The sequence below is a fragment of the Xenopus laevis genome, chromosome 6S (genome assembly GCF_017654675.1).
Source record: "Xenopus laevis strain J_2021 chromosome 6S, Xenopus_laevis_v10.1, whole genome shotgun sequence".
NCBI lineage: Eukaryota > Metazoa > Chordata > Amphibia > Anura > Pipidae > Xenopus > Xenopus laevis.
In genome coordinates this window covers 97,578,510-97,600,746 of record NC_054382.1, presented here as the reverse complement: position 1 = coordinate 97,600,746, position 22,237 = coordinate 97,578,510, and the positions used below count along the sequence as shown (strand labels likewise).

General features: G+C 39.6%; 1 long non-coding RNA gene across 1 annotated transcript; it reads right to left on the bottom strand.

Moving 5' to 3' along the window:
- Positions 1 to 4,568: 4,568 nt before the first annotated feature.
- On the bottom strand, positions 4,569 to 10,290 carry LOC121395155. Its single transcript, XR_005962294.1, has 2 exons — positions 9,590 to 10,290; positions 4,569 to 4,639 (listed from the first exon to the last, which is right to left on the bottom strand). It is a non-coding gene; the product is annotated as an uncharacterized LOC121395155 (long non-coding RNA).
- Between the last annotated feature and the right edge of the window lie 11,947 nt (positions 10,291 to 22,237).

Here is a 22,237-nt window from a genome sequence, read left to right as displayed (position 1 = left end):
GATAATTCCCTAGTCAAATTTGACAGTTTTGACCATAATTTTTTTTTGAAAATTTGAATTTTCAATTCAACCCTTAATAAATCTGCCCCTTAATGTTGAGCCTGACTGGCAAGAATTGCTTTTTGCAATATATCTAATAGTGAGTGTTAAGATGCAACTACAGTGCAGGGATCAGGGGGCTCTAGTCTATCCCAGCCAGCACAGTGTATTTCCTTTCAATATGTACTTTCTCCTTAATTCAGATACATGCTGAAATCATCTCCCTTAATTAGAAATACAAATGTGAATACCGGTGCCAAACTGTATGAATAGAAGCACCACCTGCTGGCAAGTCAAGAAAGTGCTTTGCATCCAACCTTCAATCTAGAGAGAATGCTACAGAGAGTACAGCATTGCTATCTCCTGGTACAACTGTAAATTGCAGCCTGAAATTAAAGCCTTGGCTTTTGGCTGAATTTTTACACTTTGTACTATATTGGCCCATTTTTTTCACCTAAAAGATAAAGAAAGGAAGGAAAAGAAGTGAGGCACACACTGGAAAGTATATTAGATACAATCAGACATTCTGTACATCTGGTCAGGTGTCCCAAAAGGTGTTGATTTCTCTGGCCAGCTTCTTGCCAAATAAGTCAGTATTTCACTAGGAAGGAGGAACAGTTTCTCCCCACAATTGTAGGGCAGGGGGGCAAGAGATTTCCAATTCATTAGAATGGATTTTTTTGGGTCAGTATAGTAACTCACACATCGTAGAGTGTGGCTGAATTTCTAGGGCACCTGTTATTCCTAGTGGCAGAATTAGGGGAGCAAATGTTTGGGAAAACCAACTTCCCTTTTCTAAAAATCACAAGTCTGTACCCCAGAACCTCTAAGTTACTGGACAGGACCAGAAGGCTAAGGAAGAGCACTGAGGCCAGCAAAAAAAAAATTCTGATGAATTATGAAATTTAATTCTCATAATTATGACTTTTAAACTTATAATTATGAGATTAAGTCATAATTTTGACTTTTTAAAGTCATAATTATGAGATTAAAAGACAATTATGAGTTTTAAAAGTCAAAAGGCAGACATTGGTCAGATACATAGGTCATAGGTATTCCCTAGTATATCTATATATCTCTCTATAGATATAGCATAGAAATGTACAGTTCTGGAAACAGCTTAATAGAATCACTTATCACTTTTCTCATCCAAATTTGGAATGTCTCTCTGATGCTGGTTTTCTGTAGGGAAAAGGGCCCAGGTGTAGATAGTATAGAGCCAATACAATTCACCTGGTCCTGTCTATGCAGGTATATTTACAAGGTTGTTTTAACTAGATCTATAGGCCTTGTACATGTTTGAATTTACAGTAGATCCATTGGGTTCAGCTCCCAGAGGACAAAATTTGGATAAGGTTTGCTCATGCGGTGTCCTGCCAAAATAAGTGGATCACTGCATCTATTAACAGCTTAAGGATCCCTCTTGGGTTTGTTGTTTGAGTCTTATTTTTGCCCCAGAGACAAGTACTAGAGCAGCAAGTGGCACAAAAAAACTGGTCCTGATATATTGATCCAAGCATTGGACCAGGAGATCTGTACTACAAGGAGGAATAAAAGGAATCAGACTATATATACACTTTATATAAATCAAAACCATATTTTATATAAAAATAAAACAATATAAATGTCACTTTAATTCTTATATAATTTTCCTTTGTTTGCTCATGTAATCTATTCTCACCCCCCCTCTCAGATATGTTACTGCTTTATTCAGAAAACAAGACTGTTCATGACAGAATAAATACAGACACGTTAATGTCACAGCACACAAGAAGATAAAGGAGGCTTTTTAATCTCAAGGAAGGTGAAAAACCTCATAGAAGCTTGGACCAATCTGCTTCATTAGAGGGAAATATTAGATTTCTTCCAGATCCCTTAATGGCAATCGGATTTGCACCCAGGATATGAGATTAACATGAAACTAAAAGGGATGAGGTGTCCACTGAACATATTAAAAGGGTTTGTGTATTAAAAGAAACTAGAAGCTAAATTACTAACTAGTGACAAATAGACAGAAGTACAGTAAATATATAAAGAAATACAAATTTAGCTTAAGATAAAAATACACCATAAATCGTATTTACACATTGAGAATAACCTGGGGAAATTGTAAAAAAAATAACTCCTGGCATCTGCAATTTTTCAATGTCCTTATTTGCAACCACCAACTCAGAAAGTCTTTGCCAAAACCTCATAGAAACTTGGACCAATCTGCTTCATTAGAGGGAAATATCTCTTCCAGATCCCTAACGGCAATCTGACTTGTTTCCAGGATAAATCTCCCCCCCCCCCCGGAAGACTATAGACCCCTGCAGCCACATGAAATGAAAAAGGAATGAGTTGTCCACTGAACAGATTAAAAGTGTTTCTGTGTATTAAAACAAACTAAAAACGAAATTACTAACTAGTGACAAATTTAACAGATATAACAGACAGAAGGACAGTGAAGACATATAGATCAATATAAACGAAACAAAAAATAAAAATACAAAGCAGTATTTACACAATGAGAACAACTTGGGGAAATTGTTAAAAAAAAAAAAAAAAAAAAACCTGCCATCTGCGATGGCATTCAAATGTCCTTATCTGAAACCACCAAGGCGGAAAGTCTTTGCCAAACTTCATAGAAACTTGGACCAATCTGCTTCATTACAGGAACATATTTATTCCAGATCCCTTAATGGCAATCGGACTTGCTCCCAGGATCAATTTGCCCCCCTGGAAGACTATAGACCCCTGCAGTCAACAGATCAACCATCCATGGATGCCGGCATGTAATAAGCTTCACCAAACAGTCATAGAAACCTTTTCTCCTTGGCAATATCTTGGAGGGACATACTAGCAAGTAGCCCCCATTGCCTTTAGGCTGGTAGTGTAAGGGCCTGAAGGCTCCGGTAAAGTTGTGGACCAAGGAGGAAACACCAGTCCAACACAGTTCGAGGTATCCGACAAGGGGTGAGCCAGAAGAATAGTCAAGTCCAGGCAGAAAGGTCAATGCAGGCAAAAAAGGTTCACGGGCCGAGGTCAAACACAGGAAACAGTAATAATCAAGAGTAAAGCGCACCCAGGAACACGCAAGGTAGAACCTATTATTGGGCGAGGTCTGCAATGTTCTGGTGTCTTATATAGGCCCATTTTCGTGCCAAAGGAGTGTGATGATGTCATGCTGACGTTGGATGCTGACGCTGCATGTTTTGACACGCTGGCGTCATGACATTGCGCTCATTTTGACGCATTAGCATCAGAACGAGTCGTGTGGATGTCCTGGGCACCGCCATCTTGCCTATGGCGCTGGAACTCCGGTAAGTAGTCTTTACAGGTAGCTTTTAAGAGATGCATCTTTCCAAAAAAACCTAATAGCAAAGCACCGCATGGTCAGACTGGGCCAGACAGAACACCAGAAAAAAAAAAAAAACCTTTTGGGCTCCCGGCCCTGCATGAAGCCATTGTAGCTGTCTCTGACCTACGTACCTGGCCCCCGTCACAGCCATAAGAGGAAAAAATATGCACGGAAGGGGACAGAGGGTAGTTGCTGCTTGGATGAGGGGCAAGAGGGGGCTTTGCAGCTGGGGTGGGGGCCTCCCTGGGGGTTTGGGGGCCCGAGGCAGCAGCCCCGGTGGGCTCGGGTGCCCCAGTCTGATGCCAAGGTGCAGAATCTGAAAGTCAAAGGAACAGTGCCGGTGCACACAAATTGGCTGTGACTTCATGGTTGTACTAAGGTCTTCCTGGTTTGTTAAGAAACATGGTATATATAAGGTAAAAAGTCATTTTCCAGTCCTTTGATTTAAAAAAAATAAAAAAAAAAAAATAAATATTTTTCCTACTCCTCAAGGTCAATATTGTCTGTGCGCCTCAAAGGTCTCGAGGGCAGTGTTCAAGGAAAGAGCCAATGGTAGGTGCTCACAGGTGAAATTCTAGTGTCTGCATGAGGAACCAATTTCAGAGAAGAGCAATGTATGCTGGTGTGTAATTAGCTTCACCAGACTGTGATCAAAACTCTTCTACTTGGCAATATCTTGGCAACATACTAGCAAGTAGCCCCCTTTGCCTTGGTAGGTAGGCAGGATGGTATCTTTTAGAAGCAGAGATGTATCTTTCCATGAAGTTGATAGCGAAGCACAGTATCAAAGACAAAAGAACAGGGCCTGTACATTCAAAATGGCCGTGGCTTCTTGCCAAATGGTTGTACTCAGGTCTTCCTTGTTAGCTGGGAAATATGAAGGTGGAAAGTATTTTTCCGTTTCTTGTTTTAAAACAAGTAACAAAAGTAGGTCATAGACCATGTTTTACATGTATTCCATTGATCCTGGTCATGCGGATACTTGACCTGCTGTTACTTATATCCAGGGCTTTTCTCCTTTTTTGTTTTTTTTCCAATTAGAAATATCCATTGCTGTGTCTCTTGCCTGCTGTCTTCAAACTTTCTCTGTCTTGTTGCCTTTCACATTTGGAAGATGCACTTACAGCTCCAGCATTCATTCACCCCATGTGGGAGAGGTATGGCATAGAGACGGCTTGAAGGCAAATTGAAACCATTGCTCTGTATCACTCCGTTTGCTGCTCGCCTAGTATGCTAATTGTAATGAAGAGTCACTTGTACCTGTCACAAATACATATAAAAAAATTTCTGTTATAAAACGTATTTTTTGGGGGTTTCCCTAACACACACACTCAGCGCAGTTATGAAAGGGGTTGCTCACCTTTGATTTAACTTTTAGTATAACGTAGAGAGTGATATTCTGAGACAAATTGCAATTTGGTTTTCATTTTTTATTATTTGGGGTTTTTCCGTAATTTTGCTTTTTATTCAGCAAATTCCCCTAGCAACCAAGCACTGGTCTGAATAAAAGACCGGAATATGAATAGGAGAGGGACTGCAAAGAAAGAGGAGTAATGAAAAGTAACAATAACAATACATGTGTAGCCTTCCAGAGCATTGGTTTTTTAGATGGGGTAAGTGACCCCCATTTGAAAGCCAGAAAGAATCAGAAGAAGACAGCAAATAATTAAAAAACTATACAAAATAAAAAATCAAGACCTATTGAAAAGTTGGCTAGGATTGGCCATTCTATAACATATTAAAAGTTATTTCTAAGGTGAACCACCCCTTTAATAGCCACAAAGTTAGCTTGGGTATCCATGTAACTGCAGCAGAGTAGCTGCGAATAGCCATATTTTTATAAATCTGCAACCTTACATTTTTGCTTGGGCTAAAGGTGCCATAGGTATAGGGTTGCCACCTGTCGGATTTCACCTGGACAGTCCGGTTTTTGGAAGGGCTGTCCGGGTGAAAATTGCCTGTCTGGATTTCCAAATTAGGAAATCCAGACAGGACATTGAAGTTAATGACATGGTGATCAGTAAATTGCCACATCAGCCCCACCCCCAGCATTACTGGCCTGTCCCCCTAGATATCATCCACCCTGCCCCCAGCCAGTTTTCCTCAAATTGAAAAGGTGGCAACCCTCTACATAGGTAGGATTAACAACTGATAGGCCCTGAAGTCTTAAAAGACCAGTAACATAAAAAAAAAAGGTTTCTTTTTAACGAAAAAAAACCACCAAGACACTTTTAATTTGCAAAGCTTTAATTATGAAATTACTTACAGATTTTCTGCTTGCGCTCCTCTTCAGAAACGGCGATAGGGTGACAATCCATTGTGCGGCGCTCGATTTCTCCTCCCTGCCTTCTATTGTAGATAGCCAGGGAGGAGAAATCAAGCGCCGCACGATGGATCGTCGCCCTGTCGCCGTTTCTGAAGTGGAGCGCAAGCAAAGAATCGGTAAGTAATTTCTTAATAAAAGCATTGCGAATCAAAAGTGAAAACTGTCTTGCTGTTATTTTTTTGTTAAAAAGAAAATTTTCTTTTTTATTAAAAAAAATGTATGTTACTGGTCCTTTAAAGGTGTTTTTTGAAATACAAAATATTGACTTTTATAGCGAACAAGGCAGTTTTTTTTTCACCATAACTGTGCAGCTAGGGGTTTTCTGGAAAAAAATGGCCTACCTGTATGTTTATATTTCTGCCCTATTAATTAACATTGACATTAACAGTGTTTTCATCACTTTTTATGTAACTCATTACTCTATGCCACCAGCAACCAAACCATCCAGCAGTGAGAGCTGCGCACGTTCAAATGTAGTTATCAGTTAGAAGGGCAGCCATCAGGGGGGACAGGGGGAGAGTTGTAGAGGGCCCAGAGGGTAAGGGGGGCCGGCCACGCCACACTTACTTTATTAGCCGGCCCCCCATCTTTCTGAGAGCTGCTGACTTCGGGAAGGCATGGACGTTTAAGGGGCCCTGGCCACCAATTTTCTCATAATGTGGGGGGGGGGCCCTGGCCACCAATTTATTTTTCTCATGTGGGGTCCTAGCCACCAATATTTTTTAATGGGGGGCTTGGCCACAAATGTTATTTTATGGGGGGCCCTGACCACCAATATCTTTTTATTTTTTTATTAACATGTGGGAACCCTAGCCACCAATATTTTTTTTGTTTTTTTACTGTGTGGTGGGGGGCAGACCTGTGGGGTGGGCAGGGCGGACCTGTAGGTGGGGCTTGCGGTGGGTGCAGCCCAGGAAATTTTGTCGTATGGGGCCCTGCGATTTCTGATGGCTTTCCTGTCAGTTAGTATAGAAGGGACAGAGTCAGCTGTATTGTACCTCTCAGTCCCAATAGCAATATGGTAACTGATTTAAAGACTAAAGTAAAATCTGGGGACAGATATAGGAGTGTGGCACCCAAAATTCAGGCATTTGTGTGTGCTCCTTCACAACCAGCAATATTTTTAAGGTATGTTTCATCGGAACCCTCAATAATATGTCTTATCCGGAAACCTATTATCTAGAAAGCACAAATTATGGGAATGCCATCGAATCCATAATGGCAAATAATTATTTCACTTGGTAATAATAAAACAGGTATAGGATCCCTTATCCAGAAACCCGATATCCAGAAAGCTCCGATTTACGGAATGGCTGTCTCCCATAGACTCCATTTTATACAAATAATCCAAATTTTTAAAAATGATTTCCTTTTTCTCTGCAATAATAACAGTAGCTTGTACTTGATCCCAATTAAGATACAATTAATCCTTATTGGAAGCAAAACCAGCCTATTGGATTTATTTAATGTTTAAATTAATTTCTAGTAGACTTAAGGCATGAAGACCCAAATTACAGAAAGATCCATTATCCGGAAAACCCCAGGTCCCGAGCATTCTGGATAACAGGTCCCATACCTGTACCTTGTACTTGGTAGTAACTAAGCTGCGCGAGTCCGTATTGGAGGCAAAAGAATGCTATTGGGTTTATTTTATATTTAAATTTGATTTTTAACAGACTTAAGGTCCTAAGCATTCTGGATATTAAATCCTATACTTGTATTAGATTTACTTTAATTAATTTTGATATGGCCTCCCAGCAATTCAGTTTTCTGGATAAAAGGGTTTCAGGATAACCCAACACATAATAATATAAAAATAAAAATGTCTGTGAAAATATGGCTTCTCTTAGTCCTAGAATCACTTCTCATACAGTGGTTTGTGTCGCATTTTCGGGACATGGCCGCAAAATGGGTGTTTACAATTTTTGTGTCACCATTCTGTGCCCAGCACTTAGTAATTCACCCTTAAAGGAGAAGTAAAGTTAAAAAACGATACCTATTTCTTTCTGTTTACCAGCAGCCCCCCTCCTGAAACGCCATATTAAAAAGTGTCTATTTAGTAGTGGCTTTGTGTACCCTTGTTCGTTAGTTTCTCCACCGTTCAAAATTTGGCGCCGTCATTTTCCATTCAGTACCTCACTTCCGCCTCTACTGTACTGCGCATGCGCCTCATTTCAGACCGACAGCCTCTAAACAAGGAGGCATTAAAACAAAGTTAAAATAAAGGCTTCCTTTTATTAAACATGTATTTAGACAGACCTCTGTCAGACAGACCAAAACGCTGGGAATATTTAGCTGAGAATATTGAGCTGACCTCCGTTGCTCAGCTCCTGTGCTCACTGCCAAGCTGTAAATTAAAACCGGAGTGAGCGCAGGAGCATGTAAGCTTCAACAGGGAAGAAGCATCGCGATTGGCGGTTGAGTGAAAGCAGGCGGGGGCAGAGGTCAGGAATGAGGAAAGGCTAAATCACGTGCCTGCAACGTCAGCTCTTCAAAGGAAAGCCACAATATACTCATACGCATGTGCAGGGCACTGCTGTGAATGATTGCGCATGCGTGTGCCCTAATAGGACTCGTTTTTGGACTGCAGGCAGGGAATGCTTCCATATACAGCTTTGAGCTTTCTTCAAAAACGATGACAGCACAAACCTTAGTAGAAAAACGAATGAGGGAATGCTTACTGGTAAGGATACTTTTATTTCATGGTCAGCAGTTAGAGCTTTATTTGATTTTTGACTTTACTTCTCCTTTAAATGTTGAGAGTAGGGATGCACTGAATCCACTATTTTGGATTCGGCCGAACCCTTTGTGTAAGATTCGGCCGAATACCAAACCAAATCCAAATTTTCATATGCAAATTATTTACAGAATTTGTGTAATATAATGGAGTAGCGTTAGGTTTGTTTGTTTCATTGATGCAGGTGGTACAGCTGTATTGCACAATATAGCAAAATTGTATTTTCCAGACTATACATAAAAGCATTCACTTGTGGGTTATTCCATTTGTTGATTGTACATAATTAAAAAGGTAATTATGCAATTACAGTAGCTACCCCATTCATATACAGATTTTGCTCCCACCAAAGAAAGTCATAGCAATAGCCAAACAAAATATTGGTTGGGAGCTGAATGTTGCCAAAGACCAAGGGTAAATGGCAAAATAAAATGGTTGTTGAAATGAGAATTTTCCCCAACAGTCCATGTCATGTAACCTGGGGGGTATGTACCTTGCAGTCTAATTTCTGGAGGACAATATTTCCAAAATAAAAGCAGTGGCATAACTATAGGGGGAGCACAACTCATGACTAGAGGGAGGCCTAGAGGAGAGAGGGGTACTTGGTAAGGATTTAGTAAAGTGGCTTGGGATTACATGTATGGGGTGGGGATGGAGAATTAGGGCCTGCATTTTTTCACGGGGGGGCTAGTTTAATTCAATCTAACCCTCTAAAAAAAAGCATACTAGAGCAGCCTTAGATTAGCATAAGAACTGTATAGAGTTTGGAATCTAATGGAAATTCACACTACATCCCAAGTAAATTGCGAAAAAAAAATTGTCCTATCTGCAGGTCAAAAAACAAACAGTGTTTATAGCCATAAACAGTACAGAACACCGGTTTATAATAAAGGAGTGTGTACCATTTGGCAAGGTTGAGGCCCTTATAAAGTTGCTTCTAGTGAGTGCTTATTGGTGCTGTCTTTTTACATAGCCAGTTAGGAGTATAAGGCTGGCAGTTCAATAAGGGCTGGGGTATTTGCTTTGCTTATTAAGGGGTATTCGCTTAGGGCACTCCAGGTAAGGAGCAGCCTAGCAAAAAATATAAGCAGGAGCAATTACCCTTATGTCCCAATGAGAACACTGACCCCAAATAGATCAGGTCACTTACAGTCTGTGCTCTTAAATAACTGGATCACTCTGTGGAGCAGATCTGAGCAGGGAAGCTGTAGATAGATATGTTCTCCAGCTGCTGTAATCACCGGGGCCTCTGCTGATTCCAGCCTGTGATTTTCTCATTAAACAACCAGACAACTTCCCCCCTGCACCTTATTTGCCTAGTCTAAAGCTGGGATAGCAGCCTTCTCCTGGATCAGTAAACCACTCCCTTGCTCTCCCATAACACTGCCCTTTATACAGTAGGCAGAGAGGGCTGGCTCTCCACAAACATTTTGCGCCCTTTTTAATGATTGGATACACAGCCAAGCGCCAGCCCAGTCCTGAGCACTGCTGCATGCTGGGAAATGTAGTCCTGTGACCTATCTATACAAACTATTGAGAGGAAAGCAATTGTCTTGTTGCGAGTTGCTGTTTGTATTTCTAAAATTTGAAGTTTTAAATGTGCCGTTTTATATTGTTTATGCTGCACTAATAGCAATTATTGGCTGATGATTTTCAAGTTGCTGAATAATATATTTGGAGAAACAATTGCTTTTAGGTTGCCACCCGGCCAGTATTTTACAGGCCTAGCTGGTAAAACACCTGCCAAGGCCGGGGGCCTGTATTACAAATTTGCCAGCAAAGTAGTTTGTAATACCCTTTAAAAAAGCCCTGGCCCACCCCCAATTCACTCAGAACTTACCTTTTATTGGCCTTCTGGCCATCTCGTAATGTGGCTCCACCCCTTTTTGCAGCACGGACTGCCCCTTTTGTTCCCGCCCCCACCGGCCGGTAAAACCTTTCAGAAAAGGTGGCAACCCTAATTGCTTTTTAGCGGGCATGAAAAGATTTGGTGGCTTCCATTGTTCAGCGCTGGATTTGAAGGCAGCAAGCATGTTTCTCCCCGTACCCTAAAAGCCGGTCTCCTGGGCTCTTTGGTTTGTGTGGAAGGGATTGTGACCAAATGTAAATATCATTCATCTTGTTTCCGCTCCTAATAGGCAACCATCTATAGCAGTGTTATTTATATATAAAACTATATTTGTTTATATGTGGTTGACATGACTGCAATAGTACAGTACAATGTCACTTTAAATTGTTGAGGGGTCCAGAAAAAAATGGGAAAATGTAAAATCAGGTAAATGTAATACATCAGTAATGTCCAACTTCTATGGTACCGAGGGCCGGAATTTTTCTGGCCTACATGGTGGAGGGCTGATGGAAGCCAGTGTTAGCCACTCCCTGTTTTTTAAACCACACCTACTTTAAAGCACATCCATTTTACCACAAGACCATGTCCACATTAATGGTGGTAGCACACCAAAAATCAAATGGTTGATGCTCACTGTAGGGATATTACTTATCACTCATATGTGAAAAAAGTTGTCATATGAAAACATACACTTAAATCCATATGCCTCATCCTCCCCTGTGGATAAGACAACACCCCCACCCCCAGCACCTGATCAAACAGCTTAGGGGCACCTAACAACAATTTTCAAATTCTAACAAACCCCTGCCAGGCTTATGTTCCACAGGCAGAGCAGGGCACACACAGGGAGCATAGGAAAGGCAGAGTATGGCACACACAGGCAGAGTATGGCACACACAGGGAGCATAGGAAAGGCAGAGCATGGCACACACACAGGCAGAGTATGGTACACCCAAGGAGCATAGGGTAGGCAGAGTATGGCACACAGGAGGGAGCATAGAGCAGGCACAACAGAGCAGGAAACAGGGAAAGCTTTCAGGACCAGTCTAAGATGTACTACATACAGTGGCAAAGTGCTGATACCCCATCAACAATTTGCATAAGGTGTGAACAGGTGAACTATGTGGGCAGTCTGGTGCGCACTCCACGGATTCCTCGGAAGCGGTTTGAGATCAAAAGAGCTTTATTTCACAGAAAGAATGCAAACACCCTACTCATTTCATGTGTATCCACACGTAGTCCAACTATGGCTAGGCGTGGATACACACGAAACGTGCGGGGTGTATTTATACTTTCTCTCTTTTGATTGTAAACGACTTCCAAGGAATCCGTGGAGTGCTTGCCTATATTGGAACAGTGGTGTAACGTGTTTCCCCAAGCAGCTGGTTCAGGGCACAGCACCCGGACCACGAACGGAGAGCGGTGATGGTCCGGGTGCTGCCCCCTGAACCCACGTTACACCACTGTTCCAATATAGGCGTGCACTCCACGGATTCCTTGGAAGTCGTTTACGATATATATATATATATATATATATAGACCAAATGTTGTACAAAAAACCGCACTACCAGGTCTTTTCAAGGTGCAAAAAAGGAAAAATATTTATTTCGACGTTTCGGCTTCTATACTAAAGCCTTTCTCTTGAGAAAGGCTTTAGTATAGAAGCCGAAACGTCGAAATAAATATTTTTCCTTTTTTGCACCTTGAAAAGACCTGGTAGTGCGGTTTTTTGTACAACATTTGGTCTACATAATTCTTTGAATACTGCACCCAGGCGATTGCCATTATTTAGATGAGTGCTCCAGTTTTGTGTATATTGATATATAGATATATATAGAACTGGAAATGCCGGCACGTATACTGGTATAAGGTGCCTGGGTGCAGAGCTATGTATTAGTATTTACAATGGCTCAAAAGAAGCTAGCACACTCAGGACTTATGGAGAAAAAAAGGTTTTTATTTTTTTCTCCATAAGTCCTGTGTGTGCTAGCTTCTTTTGAACCTATATCACTCAGACTGTTCCCTTATGCTCAGCAATTAGATCCTTTCATTATCTTGTCCCTTGACCATGGTGGGTGCTTCACATATTGTCTGCAATGCACATGGACTCTAAATTCCACAATTCATTACTCCAACATAGAACAGGGAGTTCTGGGGAAATGACCCTTGCATGCAGTTTCTTTTCAATAGTTTTATGCACATTTTTACCTAAGCTGAGCTAAATGGGCTTATTTTTAAAAGGGCATGTTTTTCTTTAAAGGAGAAGGAATAATTAAAACTAAGTAAGCCTTATCAGAAAGGTATATGGGGTCTATGTAAATACTCCAGTAATCCTTATGAGCTGCTATAAGTCTTCTGTCAAAAGAAACACTACATTTCTTTCATCTACTGTGTACACATGGGCTTCTGTATCAGACTTCCTACTTTCAGCTTAAATCTCCAGGGTATAGCATGAGCATGCTCAGTTTGCTCCTCTCCTCCTCCCCTCTCTGATGTAATTTGAGCCCAGAGCTATAATTGAGCACGGAGAGACTCAGTCAGGAAATGATGTCACACCAAGCTAATATGGCAACCCTTGATATTTGACCCTTGATAAAAGTGCCCCTCCGTATACAATTGCAGATAATTCCAAAGAATATTTAGCATACAATTGGTTTAGTGTTTTCATAGTAAAAGGTAGCAGAGTGCTGATCTGAACTGCATGTGTAGCTTCTCTGTAAAAGAGAACAGATACACCACCTTCTGTGTGAGCAGTAATTTGGTTGGCACACTTCAACCTTGAAACGGAAACATTCCCACTCCCATCTCTAAATTAGGCCCAACTCTTAGCTGGCAGGTAGTGGCCAATATCTTTAAACTGTCCGGCCCATCCTCTGAGTTCTGGAGGGACAAAGCAGCATCTTCAGACCCATTGCACTACTGACAGCTGCTGCTGACCCCTCACTACTCAGGTGTCCCTGTCAGTGGCACCTGATTTTCTGTTTTTATATTTTTATTTAAACATACATGCGCGTAATATAGTAAAGTCTGAAATATTACTCCATTTCATATGCCTAGTGCAGGAGATCCCTGGAAAAATGAGGCTGCAAGGTTGAAAGTTTCCTAGCCTGGTGCAGAAGAGTGCTGGCATGGAATTAGAATTTTAGTTTCCTTGTCCTTAATAAAACAAAATAGTTTACTATTAAAGGGGAACTATCGCGAAAATGAAAATGTAATATAGGCCTCAGCATACTGAAATAAGAAACTAATACAATCAATTATAAATTCTGTACTGTTTCTGAAATAATCAAGTTTATCTTCACTATTCCTCTCTCAGCATCTGTTTCTCTTCACTCTATCTTCTTGCAGCAGTTGGGTGTCAGATATTGATTGACAGTTAGATCCAATATATCTTATAGGGGGCTTCATTTCCTAGTAGATGAATTAGAGCTCACTCAAATAAATGATTCCAGTATTAACAAAATCTAACAAAATAACTGCCTTTTGCACAAATTCTGCATGTAGAGAGACATGATGTCTGGTGATTTTACTAGATTGAGCTCTAATACATCTTCTAGGGAAAAGGAGCCCCCCTATAAGATATATTGGATCTAATTGTCAATGAATATGCTACAACCAACTCCTGCATGAAGAGAGAATAAAGAGAAACAGATGCTGAGAGAGGAATATTGAAGATAAACTTGATTATTTCAGAAACGATGCATATTGACATATGTATGCTGCAGTGCCATACTATGTTACAAATGAGTGGTGAGTGAGTGCTAAAAATAATTTCCCAGAAGCAAGGTAGGATGTAAAAACAGTAACCGGGCTGCTTGTCCACAACCAGGGGCGTAATTACAGAGGTATCAGTGGCGTAACTACCGGAGAGCAGGGGGTGCGATTGGACCAGGGTCCGCACCCCCGGAGGCCCCCCCGGCAGATCACGCCCTGCTGCAGCCAGCTGTAATCGGCTTGCAGATGTGGAAAAAATTGGCACGGAGGGGGTTTGCCAAGCTGCACGCCCCTCACCCGGGCCCACCACACCTAGTTACGTTACTGAATCAGACCCTGCAGTTGCAGGGGGCCCAGGAGGTATAGGGGCCCCATGAGGCCCAAATAATCAACAATTTCAATATCTATTGGAAGAACAGGATAGCCTTTGGATATATTTGGGGCCCTAAAATTAATTTGTTGTGGGGCCCAGTAACATCTAGTTACCCAACTATCCACAAGATGGGGATTTGTTGAATGTAGTGATGGGAGAATCTGACCGATTTCACTTAGCCAAAGAATTGTGAAACGGCAAAAATTCTGCAAAATACATTGAAGTCTATGGGCATTAAATTGTTTGTTGCTTGATGCGGTGTGTCAAAAGTTTTTTGTCGCCCAACAATTTTTTTCACCCATTGGAGTTTATGGGCAAAAAACTTGGCTCATCACTAGAGTGCCTCCCGCTCGCCTTAACATTCTGACAAAGCAGCCAAATTACTGCCAGTAAGGGAATCATTAATCCGTTTTTAAAAGATGGTACGATTTTCCTTCGACTATAAAAAACGTAGAAAATTGCTCTGGAAGGTCCCCACAGGCTAACATAGCACTTCGGCAGGTTTAAGTTGGCGAAGTATTGAAGTCAAAGGTTTTTTAATGAGACAGTACTTTGATTATCGAATGGTCGAATAGTCGAATGATTTTTACTTTGAATCGAAGTCGAAGTAAATTCGAAGTCGTAGTATCCTATTTGATGGTCGAAGTATTAAAAAAAATTACTTTGAATTTCGAATTTTTTAACTTCGAAAATTCCCTCGAATTTACTTCTACCCTTGATAAATCTGCCCCAAAGAGTCTCTCACATATATATGTATAATGAAAAGCTAAATTCCATGTCTACAACTTTGTTTCTTTTTAACTTTATTGCTTTTTTTTTCTGCATCGGAAATATAAGACCATATTTAATATTTTATTCTAGCATTGCCTCTTGGATGCAGAGATCTTTGCTAGATGATCCAAACGCCTCAGATGTTACAGATCAAGAGCTGCAGATTTATGAGAAACATGATAATTTACTCCATGGGCCATGTAGAACGTTAGTAAGGATGAGTGTGACCACAACATTTTTAGATGTTGTGCTACTTATCTGCTCTGACTACAATTCAACTGCAGGAAAAACTCTGCCACTTCAGAAGTGAGAAACTACTTTGCTACAGATTTTCATCAGTATTTTATGCTGTTTGGCTGCTGATAGTTTTGTTGCCACCCTACACTTAGACCAGACACACGTAAAGTCACACATACTCATCCTGCATAGAGGTTTAGATAGTGGATAGTATGATTTCAGAGAAATGAGATGAAATTCTCATTCAGGGAGGCTGTACATTTTCACACATATTGGGCAGGTACAGTCGCTATGATGCCAAGTTGCTTCCTTAACCACATGTATTGAATTTATGTCACAGAGCAATGTAGAGTACAAACTATTATTCAACTATATTGTTTTATAAATTCAGACTAATGGTCGCATATGTTTTTCCCTTTCCTTAGCAAGTCAAAAATTGTGAGCATGCAGTTTATTCGGAAATATATCTATGTTGCTAAGCTGATTAAACCAGTCTTGAGTTGACTCCCGAGGCCGCTGACTTCATATCTCAGGAATATGCAACGATCCAGAACCATGATCAGATAAATAATGATATTCTACACATTAGATGAATAGAATGCAAGAAAAGCTGCCTGTCTATGGTGACCAATTTGTTATTATAAATCTCCAAAATAACTCCCATATGACACAAGGGCACCCATTCTGATTAGAAGAGAGGATGTTGTATCGAAATATATGGAAGGGGTTTTTCACAATTAGAGCTGTGAAGATGTGAAATTCTCTCCCTAAACCAGTGGTACAGGCTGATACATTAGATAGCTTTAAGAAGGGGTTGGATGGCTTTTTAGCAAGTGAGGGAATACAGGGTTATGGAAGATAGCTCTAGATAGTACAAGTTGATCCAAGGACTGGTCCGATTGCCATCTTGGAGTCAGGAAGGCATTTTCCCCCCCTGAGACAAAGGTTTTTTGCCTTCCTCTGGATAATATAGCAATTGGGCAGGTTATATATAAACTCAAAAGGTTGAACTTGATAGAAGTGTCTTTTTTTCAACCTAACTTACTATGTATGTTACTTATTCTGCAGTGACGTTTCATAACATGACAGAAATGCAGTCAATTTGATGCTGATAGAAGCGTCTTTTATCCTTACTCATTAGTGTAGTATCTGTAGAAGTGACAGCCATTGTGATTTACATTCTCTTCCGCGTGATTTTTTTTATATTAACTCTTGGATATTTAAAAGATTGTGGCTTAATAGTGTTGTCACTAACCTGTTATGGGAAAAAGTTAAAAAGTAACCTTATCTAGCAGATTGTTCCTCTCTTGCTTTCATGAAAACTCAAAGGTTGAGTCTTTGGAAGAGGAAACAGACCAACTTTTGAGTCTAAATAGCAACAAACCTGATCATTTCTGGTTTATTTGCTACCAATATATTTCACTAGCCTGAGGCTTGATAATCTGAATACTCAATATTCCTGTATTTTTCTGGAAGAAATCAGTAATATGTGATGTTTATTTAGATTATGTCAGTTACTGGAAACCATGATCAGATTGGCTACTGTTCACACAAAGGTCAGAATGAGCAAAACTATTAAGTGCCAGGATGCTGAAACAGCACGTGAGCTGGTTCAGTTTGTCTATTTCAAAAAGGTAAATGTACTTCTGTAAGATATAGTCCTATCGAAAGGCTCTTTCTTGTATTGCAACTGTGCAATTAATCGGTTTGTAGGGATATGAATATGCAAACATGTTTATTATCTTGGTGCCTTGTATTAGCCAGTATTATGCATGCACCTTATCCCAATGAAATCATACTGCAAAAATTTTGTACGTGAGTGGAGAAAAATACAGATTATATTTGACAATGATGACTTTTTAGCACAGAGTCATATGGCAAAACGCTTATATCTCCCTGTACCAGCAGGTGAAGCTTTAATGTTTGCTATTGCAAAGCAAATTAGATGCGAGGGTGCTGATGGGTAATGTTTTTGCCCCAACATTATGACCAATATAAAACTCCAATGGACTGGGAGAAGTATGATTTCATTGAGATTAGGTGCAGTGCAGTCTACTTTCATACACAGTGATCCATCTTGCTCCGAGCAGCTATTCTGTGGCCAAGTTCACATTTATTGGATGCACCATGCAGAAGATTTCTGTACTTTGCATAGGAAACCCTCACAGGGGATACATTGGAGAGCAATGCCACATCGGGAAATTTGTTGCCACATGCAAACATTGCTACAAGACACACAAAACATTTTGCACAGACACAAATAGGAGCCCTTCCTTTGTGCCTGATTTTTTTACACTTGTACCTTGCACCTTGTATGGTGTCATAGTAAACAAACACAAAAGGTATTAGTTCCTCAGCCAAAGGGAGCAGCTATACACAAACACCAGCAGTTTCAGCTACATAAAAACTGATATGATTTTTCCCTGCTAAAAATTTTGGCATCTTAAATTCATAATAGCCTTACACATTTGACAGTAGGGGCTGCATTATTGCATATAAATCACTTAAAGTGGTTCTGATCCAAGGCAACACTGACTTTACAACATAACGTACCCCTTGCAACTTCTGTGTATAGTTCACCCTGGCATACTACAAATCAGAAAGCACATTTTGCATAAAGAAAAACAGATCATTGGTAATCAAACACCCTCACTCAAGTAATGAAAAAAAATGTAATTTTAAATAAGAAGATTTGTTTGTTTTAAAGGTAATCTGCAAGGGAAATGCCACTCTGGGTGAAATGCCTTCTCATGCATTTTAGTTCCAAAATCACCTGCACACAGACAGACAGACAGTGTTTCAGAGTGCAGGTATTGAAAGTCTGATGCCAGTGTACGGCTGATTCTCGTCTTCAGGTTTCCACAGTCAACAGAATCAGCCTGTGTTTTTTTAAATGCATTTGTCTATCCCCTTCTGCTCCTGGTTCTGATTCTTGAAATAATGTATCAGAAGTCAGTTCTTCAGATATGTTACCCAGAGGCAGGGGTATAGGTAATATAAACAACCAGACATAATGCTTTCAATAGCAATTACATTTCAAATAAGTAAAACAATTGAATGTATATCTGTTGCTTAGAATTACACTTGATTTGATAATATTGAAAAGAAATTGAGACCACCCTAAAATCACAATCAAATAATACTGTATATAATATCTGGTTTTTTTTCCCAGGATAGTCCTTGTTCTTGCCATTTTATATCTGAAACTAAAATTGCTTGATTTTCAGGTGCCTCTGAATTCTTTGAACTTATCAGTACTTTGAACCTATCCAATAACTACATTATTTTTTAAAAAAGGGAAGCAAATGGAGGCTTCTATAGTCTGATCCAGCTCAATGACACCTGTGGGTACCCTGTTTTTTTTTGCTTTAAAATAAACAGAGCCCTTTATTATAATGATAATATAGAGCCCTTTAATATAATAATATAATACAGGTATGTGCTTGTTTGAAGCCCTTTCTCAGAGTTTGAGACCTCAACAGAAAAAAGCAGACAGTCAAGATTTCAAGCGCTGTTTGAGTCAAAACAAGTACAGTTATAGGATCCATTATCCAGAAACCTGTTATCCGGAAAGCTCTGAATTACGGAAAGGCCATTTCCCATAGACTTAATTTTATCGAAATAATACAAATTTTTTAAAATGATTTCCTTTTTCTCTGTAATAATAAAACAGTACAGTGTACTTAATCCCAACTAAGATATAATTAATCCTTATTGGAAGCAAAGCCAGCCTATTGGGTTATTTAATGTTTACATGATTTTCTAGTAGACTTAAGGGGCAGATTTATCAAGGGTCGAATTGAAAATTAGAATTTTTAAATTCTAACTTCAAGTTTATTTTTAGTGTAATTCGACTAGGGAATAGTCCAAATTTGATTTGAGTAAAAAAAAAAAATCGAGATTCGAATTTCAAAATGTATCATGTACTGTCTCTTTAAGAATTCGAATTAGACTATTTGGCATCTAAAACCTGCCAAATTGGTGATTAAGCCTATGGGGGACCTCCGTCAACCAATTTGGAGTCATTTGGTGGACTTTTGAAAATCAAATTTTTTGTAATGAAGATTTTAATGTATGAAGATCCAAATTACAGATCCTTTATCCGGAAAACCCCAGGTCCCGAGCATTCTGGATAACAGGTCCAATCCCTGTACAGCTTTGTTTTTGTCTTGACTACATTCTTCACGAATAAATTTGGCTTGAACCCCACTGACTCTGCTAATTAGCTGCCTTCTGCTACATTGTTACAGGGTTATTGATATACTGTAAACATGCAATATTACGGTGCTTTTTATACTGCCAATCAAAATTCTGTGAATCACTGAATTGCTTATTATTGACTGCAGTGCAAACATTTTCAGGGAATTTTCCAGGAGACCATTAATTTGGCTGGTGATAAGATAAGATAAAATTCAAAGGTCATTGTTTTTAATCTGACCAACGTTACTGCACAAAGTTACCTCCCTGACAAATGTTACAGTTCATGATAATATAATAGTAATCAGACGGCAGTCACACAGCAAAAGGTGCTTACTGTTTTTGATTTATTGAGATCTCCACACAACGTTTCCGGGGTCTACCCCCTTTCTCAAGTGCTCTTGAGAAACGTTGTGTGGAGATTTCAATCAAATCAAAAACAGTGAGCACATTTTGCTGTGTGAGTGCCATCTAATAACTATTATATTATCGGGGATGGTATGAAATTGCTTCCCAGATAGAGCACCACAAAATTGCAACCACAGAATTGGGATTTGCATTAACAGAGCCAAATGTTACAGATCACTACTACCAAAAAAATGTATCATTATTGATCATTTCATGATTATTGATGGTCACCAGGAAAACAGTGCAGCAGTCGTCCAATTGGGCATGCCATGTGGCTGAATCATCTACAGATCTTTGGAAATCAGATCTCTGTACCAGAGAGGGAGCTGGAAGTTGTGGCAAAAATGTATTTTTTTATGTCTGTGTAATACATTCTTTAACTGTTTACTTTAAAGGGATTCTGTCATGATTTTTATGATGTGGTTTTTATTTCTAAATTGCATTGTTTACACTGCAAATAATTCACTGTACAATATAAAATGTCATTCCTGAACCAGCAAGTGTATTTTTTTTAGTTGTAATATTGGTATGTAGGCAGCCATCTCAGGTCATTTTGCCTGGTCATGTGCTTTCAGAATAAACCAGCACTTTAGGATGGAACTGATTTCTGGTAGGCTGTTGTTTCTCCTACTCAATGTAACTGAATGTGTCGCAGTGAGACCTGAATTTTACCATTGAGTGCTGCTATTAGATCTACCAGGCAGCTGTTATCTTGTGTTAGGGAGCTGCTGTCTGGTTACCTTCCCATTATTCTGTTGTTAGGCTGCTTGGGGGGGGGGGAAGGGTGATATAACTCCAATTTGCAGTACTACTGAAGTTTATCAGAGCATAAGTCACATGACCAGGGCAGCTGGGAAACTGAAAATATGTCAAGCCCCATGTCAGATTTCAAAATTAAATATAAAAAAATCTGTTTGCTCTTTTGAGAAATGCATTTCAGTGCAGAATTCTGCTGGAGCAGCACTATTAACTGATTCATTTTGAAAAGAACATTTTCCCCATGACAGTATCCCTTTAAGAACCAAAAGAGTTTAAAGCTGCACTCCTGAAAACCTTTAAGAGCACTCGGTCACAATCAGTTACAATTAGAGCTGCTGGAGCTCATTAACAAGGGAATTCCAGAGCCTTTTGAACTGAGTGAAGTAAAGGAATCATCGGACAATATGCAGAATGACAATCAAGTCATGGTGTCAGCTGATGTGGTTTCCCTAATCTATTTATCTACTAAATTATATAGATACAAATAGATCACTAAAAACAGTTTATATATTTTAAGTGCTATTTAATGACTGTGTATACTAAATAAACTCAGAGCAAACAGTCTTCAACTGGCAGTTACATTTGTGTGGCATTTTTATGATCCTTTCAGCAACAACAAGAGCACAAATCTTTATCTGAGGATCTGGAACAAATATCCTCAAAACAGATTATACAGCCAGTCACTGACTTTTGTTCCACAGTATTTTGGCACCAACTACACTTAGAAACAAATATCTACAGTGTTTGAACATGTTATTTGTTAAAGGGGTGGTTCACCTTTAAAGTAACTTTTATTATGTTATAGAACGGCCAATTCTAAGCAACTTTTCAATTTATTTTCATTATTTATTTTTTATAGTTTTATAGTTATTTGTCTTTCTTTCTTTGCAGCTTTCAAATGGGCGTCGCTGTCCCCTTCTAAAAAAACAAATGCTCTATAAGGCTACAAATGTATTGTTATGGTTACTTTTTGTTAATGGTCCTTCTATTCAGACTCTCTCCTATTCATATTCCAGTCTCTTATTCAAATCAATGCATGGTTGCTAGGGTAATGTGGGCCCTAGTTACCAGATTGCTTAAAATGCAAATGGAAGAGCTGCTGAATAAAAATCTAAAAAACGCGAAAACCTTCAATAAGAAAGAATTAAAACAAATTGCAAATTATCTCAGAATATCACTCTCCACATGTTACTAAAGGTTATCTCAAAGGTGAACAGCCCCTTTAAAGACTGTCTATTCCTCACGAGGAAACTTTGGGTGACTTCGGAAAACTACTCGCCGCATGTGATTAGTGCCGGCGATTTTTCATTTTAAGCCAGCGCAGAGTGAGGGAAGGCGTTTGGGGAGATTGGTCACCGCAAAGACGAGGCGATTAGTCGACCAAATCTCCCCAAAACTCCCAGTATGGCCGTACCCTTATAATCTGTTTGTTTAGTTTGTTTCCAAGTTCCACTTTGCTTTTGTGTTAGTCCAGTAGCTAATAACTATCT